At 37.6% G+C, this 14,343-nt stretch overlaps 1 pseudogene across 1 annotated transcript in view; it reads right to left on the bottom strand.

Moving 5' to 3' along the window:
• The window catches only part of LOC308240100 (large ribosomal subunit protein bL19m-like), a 33,131-nt pseudogene extending 19,607 nt beyond the window's left edge, over positions 1-13,524 (bottom strand). The window contains exon 1 of the transcript in view: positions 13,471-13,524. The product of the transcript in view is annotated as a large ribosomal subunit protein bL19m-like (transcript). The remainder of the gene's footprint in view (positions 1-13,470) is intronic.
• Between the last annotated feature and the right edge of the window lie 819 nt (positions 13,525-14,343).

Here is a 14,343-nt window from a genome sequence, read left to right as displayed (position 1 = left end):
GTTTTTTTTGGTACATACCTTACATTTAAGTCTTTAATCCTTTTTTAGTTTATTCTTGAATACTAGAGGCCTGGTGCACAAATTTGTGCATGGGTAGGTTCCCTTGGGGTGACCTGTGGAGATTGGGCCCCAGCTCACACCCCCAGCCTTGCAGCCCCAGCTCATGGCCCCAGCCTTGCAGCCACGCAGCCCTGCCTGGCACCCCACCTTGGCCTGGCACCTCCCCCTCACCTGTTTTACCATCCCGCCTGCAGGGCAATCGATTGGGGCCAGGCCCCCCACCCAGCTCCCTCAGTGCCTGGGAGTCAGGCAGCAGCTTTGCCCCCCACCGCCACTGCTGGTCACCACCTGCGGGGCAATTTGTGGGGTGATCAGGCCCCTGCTCACACCCACCTTAACCTGGTGCTGCTCATTCACCTGCTTCACCATCCCACCACAGTCTCCCTCTCATCGGGGCCCATCAGGGCTGGCAGCACCTCCACTGCCGCCCGCTGTCAGCGCCACATCACTGACACCTGCCATGTTTGCGCTGCCCCTTGGAGTCAGTGCAAGTCATAGCGAGTGGTTGAACAGTTGAACTCTCAGTCGAACTCCCAGTCGAACAACTGCCCGAGGGGACAATTTGCATATTAGGCTTTTATTATATAAGATAGTGTAAGAAGGTGGTCTAGTTGCATTTTTGCATGTATCTGTCCAATTTTCCCATTTATTGAACAGACTTTTTTTTATCCCATTGAATGTTCTTGCCTTCTTTGTCATATATTAATTGACCATTTAGATCTGGATTTGTTCCCAGGTTCTCTATTTTTTTTCATTGATCTGTATGTCTGTATTTATGCCAGTACCCAGCTTTTTGATTACTATATCACCTTCGTTATAGTTAGATATCAAGTGGTGTGATACCTTCAGTATAGTTCTTTTTTCTCAAGATTACAGGGCCTTTTGTGGTTCCATGTAAATTTCTGGATTATTTGTTCTAGTTCTGTGAAAAATGCCATTGGTATTTAGGTAAGAATGGCGTTGAATCTATAGATTGCTTTGGATAGCATGAACATGTTAATTATGTTAATTACTTTTATCCATGAGCATGGTATATGCTTTCTTTTTTTGTATCTTCTCCAGTTTCTTTCTTCAGTGTCTTATATTTTTCTGAGTATAGGTCTTTTGCAACCTTGACTTAAACTTATTCCTAGGATCATATATATCAATTATAGTTGTGATTCCCAATATTATATTAGTTTCAGGTGTACAACCCAGTGATTAGATATTTATATAACTTGCTAAGTGATCATCCTGATAAATCTAGTATCCATCTGATACCATGCATTAATATCACAATATTATTGTCTATATTTCCTATACTGTAGTTTACATCTCCATGACTGTGCTGAACTACCAATTTGCACTTCTTAATGCTTTCACCTTTTTCATCCATCCGCTAACATCTCTCCTATCTGGAAATCATTAAAGTGTTCTCTGTATCTACAAGTCTGTTTCTATTGTGCCTTTTTGATTTTTGTTGTTTTTAGTCTCCGCATATAATTGAACTCATATGGAATTTGTCTTTTTCTGTTTGACTTATTTCACTCAACACAATACCTACCAGGTACATCCATGTTGTTGCAGATGGCAAGATTTCATTCATTTTTATGGCTGAGTAATATTTCATTGTATATATGCATCCTTTGTGCTTTTTGTTCTTTGTTATTGAATTTATTGGGATGACATTGGTTAATTAAATGACATATTCATTTATTGGTGAGCACAGTTTGTTTCCATATCTTAGCTATTGTAAATAATGCTGCAATGAACATAAGGATGTGTATGTCTTTTCAATTAAGAATTTTAGTTTGCTTCAGATAAGTACCCAGAAGTGGAATTTCTGGCTCCTTTCTTTTGTCTCTTTTAATAGATATTTTTAAAGTATAATTTGTCTGGTATAAGTATTGCTACTCCCATTTTTTTTCTTTCAATTTTTCCATTCCTTTACTTTCAGTTTTTGTGTGCCTTTTAATCTGGAGTCTTTTGTAGGCAGCATATGTAAGGGTCTTGTATTTTTATTCATTTAGCTACCCTATTTCTTTTCACTGGAGCTTTTAATTAATTTGCATTTAAAATAATTGTTGAAATATATGTATTTATTGCCATTTTATTATTCATGTTTTTATGTTTATTTCCTCCTTTTTCTTAAAGAAGACACTTTAACATTTCTTTTAACACTTGTTTGGTGGTGATGAACTCCTTTAGTTTTTTCTTGTCTGGGGAGCTTTTTATATGTCCTTCAATCCTAAATGATAACTTTGCTGGGTAGAATAATGTTGGTTATAGGTCCTTGCTTTTCATCACTTCGAATATTTCTTGCCACCCCCTTCTGGCCTGCAAGGTTTCTGCTGAGAAATCAGCTGACAGTCATGTGGACATTCCCACATAGGTAATTAACTAATTTTTCTCTTGCTGCTTTTAAGATTCTCTCTTTGTCTTTACTGTGTGTCACTTTAATTACAATGTGCCTTGGTGTGGGCCTCTCTGGGTTCATCTTGTTTGGGACTTTGTGCTTTGTGTACTTGTATGCCTATTTTCTTTGCCAGGTAGGGAGATTTTCCATCATTATTGTTTCAAATAGGTTTTCAATTTCTTGCTCTATCTCTTCTCCTTCTGGCACCCTCATGATGTGAATGCTGGTATGCTTGATTTGTCCCAAAGGTCCTTTAAACTATCCTCATTCTTTAAATAATAATAATAATAATAATAATTATTATTATTATTATTATTATTATTATTATTCTGATTGGGTGTTTTCTGCTTCCTTATATTCCCAACATCTGAATTGATTCTCTGCTTCACCTGCTTCACTGTTGACTCCTTATAATGCATTCTTAATTTCAGTTAAGTTAGTCTTTATTTCTGACTGTTTCTTTGTTATGGTTTCTAGTTGTTTTTATGTTTCCCATTTCTTTGTTGAAGGATGTTCTCCCTAAATACATCTATTCATCCCCTAAGTTCATTGGGCATCCTCATAACCAGTGTTTTGAACTCTGCATCTAGTAGATTGCATGTCTCCATTTTATTTAGGTTTTTTTCTGGAGTTCTGTTCTTTCATTTGGGACATGTTTCTTTTTACCCTCATTTTGACAGCCTCTCTGGGTTTGTTCTATGTATTAGGTAGAGATGGTACATCTCCAAGTCTTAGTAGAATGGCCTTATGTAGTAGGTATCCTTTGTGGGCCAGTGGCACTGCCTCCCCAGTCACTAAAGTTGGGTACTCTAGGTACAACCTCTGTGTAGGCTTTGTGCACCCTCATGTTGTAATTGAGCTTTGATTAATGTTGGCACATCAATGGGAAAGAAATATCCCCAAGCTGGTTGGCTGCAAGGACTGATTGTGACTACAGTTAAGGAGTTGTGGTGCAGAGGCCTACCCTATGGAGGTGGACTTACTTCAGTACACTTTGGTGCCTGCTGAGTCAGTTCCTTTAGTGTGTCACTCATGGTGGTGGTTGGCTGATGCTCTGGCATGGTATGAAACTGGTTACTGGGTGCACAGACTCTGGGGTCTCCATGGAGATGCAAGCCAAGATCAACTGACACCTGTGCCATTCATAGAGCCACCAGACATGAGCTATAAAGCAATCTGAAAATGGCTGCTACTTGCACTGGGCTTGGATGTGTCTGGGAGAGGCCAAGCTGTGAACCATGGTCAGCTGCCACTAGCACCAGGCCCAAGACCACGTGGCAAGTGGCACAGGACACACTGAGGCCAGATGTTGCTTGTTTGGTGTTTGTGAAACTTTTGGGGACCATACATCAACATAATAAAGGTCATATGTAATAACCTCACAGCTAACATTATATTCAATGGGAAAAAACTAAAAGCATTTCGTTTAATATCAGGAACAAGACAGGGATGTCCACTTTCACTACACTTATTTAACATAGTACTGAAAGTCCAAACCACAGCACTCAGACAGGAAAAAGAAATAAAAGACACGCAAACTGGAAAGGAAGTATTAAAATTGTTATTATTTGGAGGTGACATAATACCCTAAAGATTCTGCAAAACAAGAAGACAAAAAAACAACTGGAACTGATAAATTCAATAAAGTATCAGATTCCAAAATAAATACCTAGAAATCAGTGGCATTTTTATACATTAATTATGATCTAACAGAAAGGGAAACTAAGAAAACAATCCCATTTATAATTACATCAAAATACCTAGAATAAATTTAACCAAGGTGGTAAAAGACCTGTACTTGGAAAATTATAAGATACCAAAGAAAGAATTTGAAGAAGGTACAAATAAATAGACCCATATACTGTGCTCACGGATAGGAAGAATTAACATTGTTAAAATATCCATATTACACAAAGCAATCTATAGATTTATCACCATTCCTATAAAAATACCAATGATGTATTCATAGAATTAGAACAAATAATCCATACATTTATAAGTAATCATGAAAGACACCAAATAGCCAGAGCAATCTTTAAAAAGAAGAACTAAGTTGGAAGTGTCACACTACCTGATATCAAACTATACTACAAGGCCATAATAATAAAAACAGCATAGTGCTGGCATTAAAACAAACATATAGTTCAATGAAACAGAATAGAGAGCTCAGAAATGAACCCACAACTACATAGTCAATTAATATTTGACCATGAAGGCAAGAACATACAATGGACCAAAGACACTCTCCTCAATAAATGGTTCTGGGGAAATTAGACACATACATCCAAAAAAAATGAACTAGACTACATTCTTACATCATATACAAAAAAACTGAAATGGATTAGACACTTAAGTGTAAGAGTCAAAATCATAAATCTTCTAGATGGAAACTTATGCAGTAAAATTTCTGACATTTCCCTTCCAAGTATCTGTTATTATAATCCCTCTAACTTTGTTCTTCTTTCTGAATATTGCAGCAGCTATTTGGGGTCTATTTTCATTCCATATGAATTTTTGGAGTGATTGTTCTAGGTTTGTGAAATATTCCTTTGGTATTTTAATGGGGATTTCATTGAATCTATAGGTTGCTTTGGGTAGTATGGACATTTTAATGATGTTGATTCTACCAATCCATGAACATGGTATATTCTCCCATTTGTGTATTTCTTCCTCTAACTCTTTTTTCAATGTCCTGTAGTTTTCTGAATACAAGTCTTTTACCTCCTTAGTTAAGTTTATTCTTAGGTATCTTAATTTTTTTTCCAGTGCAATGATAAATGGCATTGTTTTTTGTTTGTTTGTTTCCCTTTCTGTGAGCTCATTTTTAGTGTATAAAAAACCAATAAATTTTTAGGTATTAATTCTGTATTCTGCTACATTGCTAAATTAATTTATAAAGTCTAATAGTTTTTTAATGGAGTCTTTAGGGTTTTCTATGAACAATATGATGTCATCTGCAAATAATGACAGCTTTATTTCTTCTTTTCCAATTTCGATACCTTTTATTTCTTCTTCTTGTCTGATTGCTATGGCTAGCACTTCCAGTACCATGTCAGTTTGTTGGAGTAGAGTTGTTCATAGAATTTTTTTTTTACAATCCTTTGTATTTCTGTGGGTTCTCTTGTTATTTCACCTCTTTCATTTGTGATTTTGTTTATTTGGGTCCTCTCTCTTTGCTTCTTGGTGAGCCTGGCTAGAGGTTCATCACTCTTCCTTATCTTTTCAAAGACTGAGCTCTTGGGTTCATTGATTGTTTGTATTGTTTTTTTGTGTGTTTTTTTTTGTGTGTGTGTGTGTTGTTGGTCTCCATGTCATTTATTTCTGCTCTGATCTTTATTATTTCTTTCCTTCTGCTCACTCTGGGATTTCTTGTTGCTCTCTTTCGAATTCTTTAAGTTGTAGAGTTAGATAATTTATTACCAGTTTTTCTTATTTTTCAATGTAGGCCTGTAATGCTATGAACTTAACTCTCAGGACTGCTTTCACTGTGTCCCATAGATTTTGGATTGTTGTCTTTCCATTGTCATTCATTTCCAGGATCAATTTTATTTCTTCTTTAATATGTTTCATAACCAGATTATTGTGTAATAACATGCTATGTATCCACTAAATGTTTGATTTTTATTGTTTTTATTATAGTTTATTTCTAATATTATGCCATTGTGATCTGAGAAGATGCTTGATATGATTTTAATCTTCTTTTTTATTTTTTTATTAAGGTATTGTATGTGTACATATCTTACCATTGCCCCCCCACCTCACTCCCATACATGCCCTCACTCCCCAATGTTTTGCATCCGTTGGTTACTCTTATATGCATGCATATAAGGTCTTCGGTTGATCTCTTATTTTTTTCCACCTCTCCCTAACCTTCCCGCTGTAATTTGACAGTCTGTTTGATGCTTTACTGCCTCTGTATCTATCTTTTTGTTCATCAGTTTATAATGTTTTATATTATCCACAAATGAGTGAGATCATGTGGTATTTTTCTTTCATTGACTAGCTTATTTGACTTAGCATAATGTTCTCCAATTCCATCCAGGTTGCTACAAATGGTAAGAATTCCATCTTTTTTATGGCAACATAGTATTCCATTGTGTAGATGTACCATAGTTTTCTGATCCAGTCATCTGCTAACGGGCACCTAGGCTGTTTCCAAATCTTAGCTATTGTAAATTGTGCTGCTCTGAACATAGGGGTGCATATATCCTTTCTGATTGGTGTTTCTAGTTTCTTAGGATATATTCCTTGGAGTGGGATTAATGGGTCAAATGGGAGTTCCATATTCAGGTTTTTGAGGAAACTCCATACTGTTCTTCATAGTGGCTGCATCAGTCTGCATTCCCACCAGCAGTGCACGAGGGTTCCTTTTTCTCCGAATCCTCACCAACACTTGTCCTTTGTTGATTTGTTGAAAATAGCCATTCTGACATGTGTGAGATGGTATCGCATTGTTGTTTTGATTTGCATCTCTCAGATAATTAGTGACTTTGAGCATGTTTTCATGTGTCTCTTGGCCTTCCTTCTGTCTTCTTTCGAAAAGATTCTATTTAGGTTCGTTGCCCATTTTTTTATTGGATCATTGATCTTCCTTTTATTAAGTTGTATAAGCTGCCTGTAGATGTTGGAAATTAAACCTTTATCAGTGATACCATTTGCAAATATGTTCTCCCATACAGTGGGGTTTCTTGTTGTTTTGTTGATGGTTTCTTTTGCTGTGCAAAAGCTTTTTATTTTGATGTAGTCCCATTTGTTTATTTTCTCTTTGGCTTCCATTGCCCTAGCAGTATCAGTCAAGAAGTTCTTTCAGCATATGTCTGGGATTTTGCTGACTGTGGATTGCTCTAGTATTTTTATGGTTTCCCGTCTTATATTTGAGTCCTGTATCCATTTTGAGTTTATTTTTGTGTATGGTGTAAGTTGGTGATCTAGTTTCAGTTTTTTGCATGTATCTGTCCAATTTTCCCAACACCATTTATTGAAGAGACTGTCTTGACTCCATTGTATGTTCATGCCTCCTTTGTCAAATATTAATTGCGCATAGTGGTTTGTGTGGATATTTCGATTCTCTATTCTATTCCATTGATCTATATGTCTGTACTTGTGCCAGTACCAGGCTGTTTTGAGGACAGTGGCTTTGTAATACAGCTGGAAATCTGGTATTGAGATCCCTCCTACTTTAGTCTTCTTTCTCAGGATTGCTGTGGCTATTCAGGGTTTTTTTTTTTTTTTTATTCCAGATGAATTTTTGGAGAGTTCTTTCTAGGTCTGTGAAATATGCCTTTGGTATTTTAATGCGGAGTGCATTGAATCTATAGATTGCTTTGGGTAGTATGGACATTTTGATGATGTTGATTCTCCCAATCCATGAACATGGTATGTTCTTCCATCTGTTTACGTCTTCCTCTATCTCTTTTTTCAGTGTCCTGTAGTTTTCCGCATATAGGTCTTTTACCTCCTTGGTTAAGTTTATTCCTAGGTATCTTAATTTTTTTGGTGCGATGGTAAATGGGATTGCTTTTTTAGTCTCTCTTTCTGTAAGTTCACTATTGGTGTATAGAAATGCCATAGATTTCTTGGCGTTAATTTTGTATCCTGCTACATTGCTGAATTCATTTATTAAGTATGTTAGTTTTTTGATGGAGTCTTTTGGGTTTTTTATGTACAATATCATATCATCTGCAAATAAGGACAGCTTTACTTCTTCTTTTCCAATTTGGATGCCTTTTATTTCTTCTTCTTGTCTAATTGCAATGGCTAATACTTCCAGTACTATGTCAAACAGGAGTGGTGAGAGTGGGCATCCTTGTCTTGTTCCTGTTCTTAGGGGAAATGGTTTTAGTTTTTGCCCATTGAGTATGATGTTAGCTGTGGATTTATCATATATAGCTTTTATTATGTTGAGGTATGATCCTTCTACTCCCACCTTGTTGAGAGTTTTTAGCAAGAAAGGGTGTTGGATTTTGTCAAATGCTTTTTTTTGCATCAATTGATATGACTATGTGATTTTTATCTCTCAATTTGTTTATGTGATGTATCACGTTTATTTATTTGCTGATATTGTACCATCCTTGCATCCCTGGGATAAATTCTACTTGGTCATGGTGTATGATCTTTCTGATGTACTGCTGGATCCGATTTCCTAGAATTTTGTTGAGGATTTTGGCATCTACGTTCATGAGGGATATTTTCCTGTAATTCTCTTTCATTGTGTTGTGTTTATCTGGTTTGGTATTAGGGTGATGCTGGCTTCATAGAAGGAGCTTGGAAGTGTTCCTTCCTCTTGAATTTTTTGGAATAGTCTGAGGAGGATCGGTTTAGTTCTTCCTTGAATGTTTGGTAAAACTCTCCTGTGAAGCCGTCTGGCCCTGGGCTTTTGTTTGCTGGAAGCTTTTTGATCACTGCTTCAATTTCTTCCATAGTTACTGGCATATTGAGCTGTTTAGATTCTTCCTGATTGAGTTTTGGAAGGTTATATTTTTCTAGGGATATGTCCATTTCCTTCAAGTTCTCCAGTTTGTTGGAATAGAGTTGTTTGTAGTATTTTTTAACAATCCTTTGTATTTTGGCGGGGTCTGTTGTTATTTCACCTCTTTCATTTCTGATTTTGGTTATTTGGGTCCTCTCTCTTTGCTTCTTGGTGAGCCTGGCTGGAGGTTCATCAATTTTGTTTATCCTTTCAAAGAATCAGCTCTTGGTTTGGTTGATCTTTTGTATTGTTTCTTTGGTCTCTATGTCGTTTATCTCTACTCCGATCTTATTATTTCCTTCCTTCTGGTAAACATATATGCACCCAGTATAGGAGCACCCAAATGAACTGGGCTTTACTTGTTGCTCTTTTTTTTAACTCTGAGTTATAGGAGCACCCAAATGCACTGGGCTTTTCTTGATGCTCTTTTTTTTAACTCTTTGAGTTGTAGGGTTAGGTAATTTATTACCATTGTTTCTTGTTTTTTGTAGTATGCTTGTAGATCTATGAACTTCCCTCTCAACACTGCTTTCTCTGTGTCCGATAAATTTTGGATTGTTGTATTTTCATTGTTATTTGTTGCCATGATGTTTTTTATTTCTTCCTTGATCTCTCTGGTAACCCAGTCATTGTTTAATAGCATGCTGTTTAGTCTCCATGTGTTTGATTTCTTTGGGTTGTTTTTATTGTTGTTGATTTCCAGTTTTATGCCACTGTGGTCTGAGAAGATGCTTGATATGATATCTATCTTCTTGAATTTGAAGAGACTTTGCCTATGTCCCCACATATGGTCTATCTTTGAAAATGACCCATGTGCACTTGAGAAGAATGTATATTCTGTGGCTTTGCGGTGAAATGTTCTGAAGATGTCAATTAATTCCATCTGGTTTAGTGAGTCATTTAGGATTGATATTTCTTTGCAGATTTTTTGTTTAGAGGATTTGTGCAATGGTGATAGTGGGGTATTAAAGTCTCCTACTATGATTGTATTGCTGTCAATCTCTCCCTTGATATCCTCCAGGAGTTTTTTTATGTGTTTGGGTGCTCCTGTATTGGGTGCATATATGCTTACCAGAGCTATTTCTTCTTGTTGGATTGCTCCCTTTAGTATTATGAAGTGGCCTTCCTTATCTCTTGTTATGTCCTTCACTTTGAGATCTAATTTGTCAGATATAAGTATTGCTACCCCAGCTTTTTTTTCAGTTCCATTCTCCTGGAAGACCTTTTTCCATCCCTTCACCCTCAGTCTGGGTGCTTCTTTTCTCTGAGGTGGATTTCTTGTAGACAGCAGATATATGGGTCTTGTTTTCTTATCCAATCTGTTTCCCTATGTCTTTTGATTGGGGCATTTAATCAATTTACATTTAAAGTTATTATTGATAGGTACTTATTTGTTTCCATTTTTATTCTTTACCCCTGTGTTCCTTCTTCGCTTCCTATTTCTTTCTTTTTTTTTTTTTTTTTTTTTTTTCTTTTTTTTTACAGCAGACCCTTTAGCATTTCTTGCATTGCTGGTTTGGTGGTAATAAATTCCCTTAGTCCTTTTTTGTCTGTGAAGCTCCTGATTTCACCTTCAATTTTGATTGATAGCCTTGCTTGGTACAGTATTCTTGGATTCAGACCCTTTCTTTGCATGACTTTGTATATTTCATTCCATTCCCTTCTGGCCTGATGAGTTTCTGTTGAGAAATCAGTTGCTAGTCTGATGGGGGTTCCTTTGTATGTAACTTTCTATCTCTCTTTTGCTGCTTTTAAGATTCTTACTTTGTCGTTGGTGTTTGCCAATTTAATTATGATGTGCGTTGGCGTCGGTCTTTTGGGGTTCATTTTGCTTGGGACTCTGTGAGCTTCTTGGATTTGTGTGGGTTTTTTCTTCCCTATATCAGGGAAGTTTTCTGTCATTATTTCTTCAAACAGGTTTTCTATTCCTTGCTCAGCTTCCTTTTCTTCTGATACCCCTATTATGCAGATGTTGTTTTGTTTCATGTTGTCCCAAAGTTCCCTTAGGCTCTCCTCCTGCTTTTTAATTTTTTTTTCTAGAAGCTGCTCTACTTCGGTATTTTTTCCCATCTTGTCTTCTAGCTCACTGATGTGATCCTCTGCTTCTTCTAGTCGACTCTTGATGCTTTGTATTGAGTTCTTTACAGCAGTGATGTCATTTTTCATTTCTTCTTGGTTCTTCTTCATTTCCTCTTGGTTCTCACTCATATTGTAGAATTTGTCTTCTATTCTTTTCAGCGACCTTATGACCATTTCTCTGAATTCTTTCTCTGGAAGGTTGCTTGCCTCCATTTCGTTTACTTCCTTTTCTGGTGATGCCTGCTTTTTTTTCATAGGTGGGCTGTTTCTTTGTCTCCCCATGGTCTCTCTTCTCTGGATGTCTGGTTATGTATTTCTCTCTCTCCTTATCCCAGGCAAAATCTGACCTTTCCGTGGTGGAGTGTAGTGTTCCTCTGAATTCGCGTGTTTGCCCCAATTGGGGACCGGTGTTCTGGGGCTCGCAGCTGTTCAGTGGGTGCCACAGTTGTGGATTTTCAGGCTTCCAATAACATCCACTTTCCCTTTCAAGATGGCGCAGTCTCCACATCCGAACCCATAGCCTCGGGAGGGGACCCAGCTGCAGTGGGGGCTGCCCAGTCAGGGGAACTCCGTCTAGCAGTTCCCCACCTTCTCCTGGAGTTTAGCTGTCATTTAACTTGCCAACAAACACTCCTCATGAAACACTCAGTTGTTCTTTCTTTCTGCTCCGGGACAAGGCTCGGAACATGTCTGTCTATTCTGCCGCCATTTTTTTTCTTGGTTGCAGTCTGCTCCCCTGCTCGGGCCTGGTCCTGGTCAGGGCTTTTGCAGGAGGCAACCAATCAATGTGTTTCTCTCACATCAATATTTCTCTCTGTCTTTCCCTCTTTCTTCCACTCTCTCCCAACAGTTGGGCTCTCAAGAAACTTGGCAGCAGGCAGTAGGAAAATTGTGGCTCCTCAATAGTATGTGCCTCAGATTTCTCACAAGGAATGTTCAGCATCCATTCAGGGTCCACCCTCTAGTTCCCCATCTGCCGAGCTCGGAATCCACCGAGTTGGGTCTCCACATCGCGCTCCCTGTTACGCCAAGGGGTTGCGCAACTTGAGCCGCCGGGCAGAACCTGGACGTAGGCGGAGCGGTGGCGAACGGGAGAACACCCAGGTGGCAGACACTATGAGGCAATCCTTAAGCCCACTGATTTCAATCTTCTTGAATTTGAATAGACTTTGCCTGTGTCCCGCTATATGGTCTATCTTTGAAAATGTCCCATGTGTACTTGAGAAGAATGTATATTTTGTAGCTTTGGTATGATATATCCTGAAGATTTTGATTACGTCCATCTGTTCTAGTGAGTCGTTTAGTATTGCTGTTTCTTTGCTCATTTTTTGTCTAGAGGATTTATCTAATGATATCAATGGGGTACTAAAACCCCCTACTATTATTGCATTGCTGTTGATCTCTTCCTTGATATCTTCCAGAATTTTTTTTTCATGTATTTGGGTGCTCCTATACTGGGTGCATATATGTTTACCAGAGTTATATCCTCTGGTTGTATCAATACCTTTAGTATTATAAAGTGACCTTTCTTATCTCTTGTTATGGCCTTCACTTTGAGGTCTATTTTGTCAGATATATGTATTTCTACACAGCTTTTTTTTATTTACATTTGCCTGAAAATTATTTTTCATCTCTTCACTTTCAGTTCATTTGAGTACCTTGTTCTGAGGTGGGTCTTTTGTAGACAGCATATATATATATATATATATATATATATATATATATATATATATATATATATATATATGGGTCATGTTTTCTTATCCATTCAGCCCCTCTATGTCTCTTGATTGGAGCATTTAATCCATTTACGTTTAAGGTTGTTATTGATAGGTACTTGTTTGTAGCCATTTCTCTTCTTTATGCCTGTGTTCCTTCTTCCTTTCCTGTTTTTTCTTACAATAGTTCCTGTAACATATTTTTGCATTGCTAGCTTGATAGTGATAAACTCTTTTAGCCTTTTTTTGTCTGTGAATCTCCTGATTTCCCCTTCAATTAATTTATTTTTCTTTGTACACTATCACATGTAAACTCTTTATTGTGTTTCAAATAACTTTTAGTTTCATGCCCACCATCTCCTGACAGTAAATGCATTTAAATTTTTAGTTATCAGATGAAAATCACTTGTGATATACAAAATTTCATGGTTCAGCTATGTTGGAATGTGCTTGTGTTGCATGCCAGTGAGTCAGTTCTGATTCTTGGTAACTCTATGAATGATCGCCACATGTCCTATTCTTTAATAGCCCTGCTCAGCTCCTGCAGACTCACGTCTATAGTTTCTTTTTTGGTGTCAACCCACCTCATATCTGGTCGTCCTTTCTTCCTTCAGCCTTCTATTTTTCCTAGCATTATGGTCTTTTCCAGGAACCCTGCCTTCTCATGATGTGTCTGAGATAGGACACCTTCAATCTTGTCATTTTTTGCCTCCAGCAATGTTTCAGGCTTAATTTGCTTTAGGATTTACTTGTTCATTTTTCTGATGGCCCAGGGTATCTGTAGAGCTCTCCTCCAACACCATGTTGGGATGTCTCACTTCTAAAAATAGCCATGGTTTATGGCCTATTGGTTCAGGATTTCACTCTCTTTTAAAGCACCAAGGGGTATATCTGTCCCCTTCCTGTGATCCAAGTTAACTGAGTCCCCACCGGAGTTTTTGAGCCAACATTCAATCACAGTTTGGACTTGTGGTTGAGCTCCCCTCTTATGATGTAAATGTGTGGCCAGAGATAACTCAGTCTGGGTGGTGATAGGTAAGGAAGGGCAGCTTGGAACCTCAGGGTGCTGGGATTCTCAGCTCCCTTGAATTGTTCAACTCCTACCTTTTGTTTCTCACAGAAAAAGTATTGTACTTTTTTTGGGGGGTTTGTTTTTAAATCTCACAATTTACTTCCCAGGAAGCCTTTTATCATCTTCTCCAATTTTGTATGATAGCCTTGCTGGATAGAGTGTTCTTGGATTCAGTCCCTTGTTTTGCATCACTTTATATACTTCCATTATCTTCTGGGCTGGTATGTTTCTGTTGATAAATCATTTAATAATCTAAAAGGAGATCCTTTGTAGGTAATTCTCTGTCTCTCTCTAGCAGCGTTTAAGATTCTCTCTTTGTTGTTAACATTTGCCATTATAATTATGACGTGTCTTGGTGTGGGTCTTTTTGGGTTCATCTTGTTTGGGCCTCTCTGTGTCAGTGTGACTTTTTTCTTCCCCAAATCAGGGAAATTTTTGTAATTATTTCTTCAAATATGTTTTCTAATCCTTTATCCTCTTCTTGTCTTTCTGGTACCCCTATTATACATATGTTACTTCATTTCATGTTATCCCAAAACTCACTTAGACT

The sequence above is a fragment of the Plecotus auritus genome (assembly GCF_963455305.1).
Source record: "Plecotus auritus genome assembly, chromosome: X".
Taxonomy (NCBI): Eukaryota; Metazoa; Chordata; class Mammalia; order Chiroptera; family Vespertilionidae; genus Plecotus; species Plecotus auritus.
The sequence above is the reverse complement of the archived record's forward strand: the minus strand, read 5'-3'. Positions and strand labels throughout refer to the sequence as shown.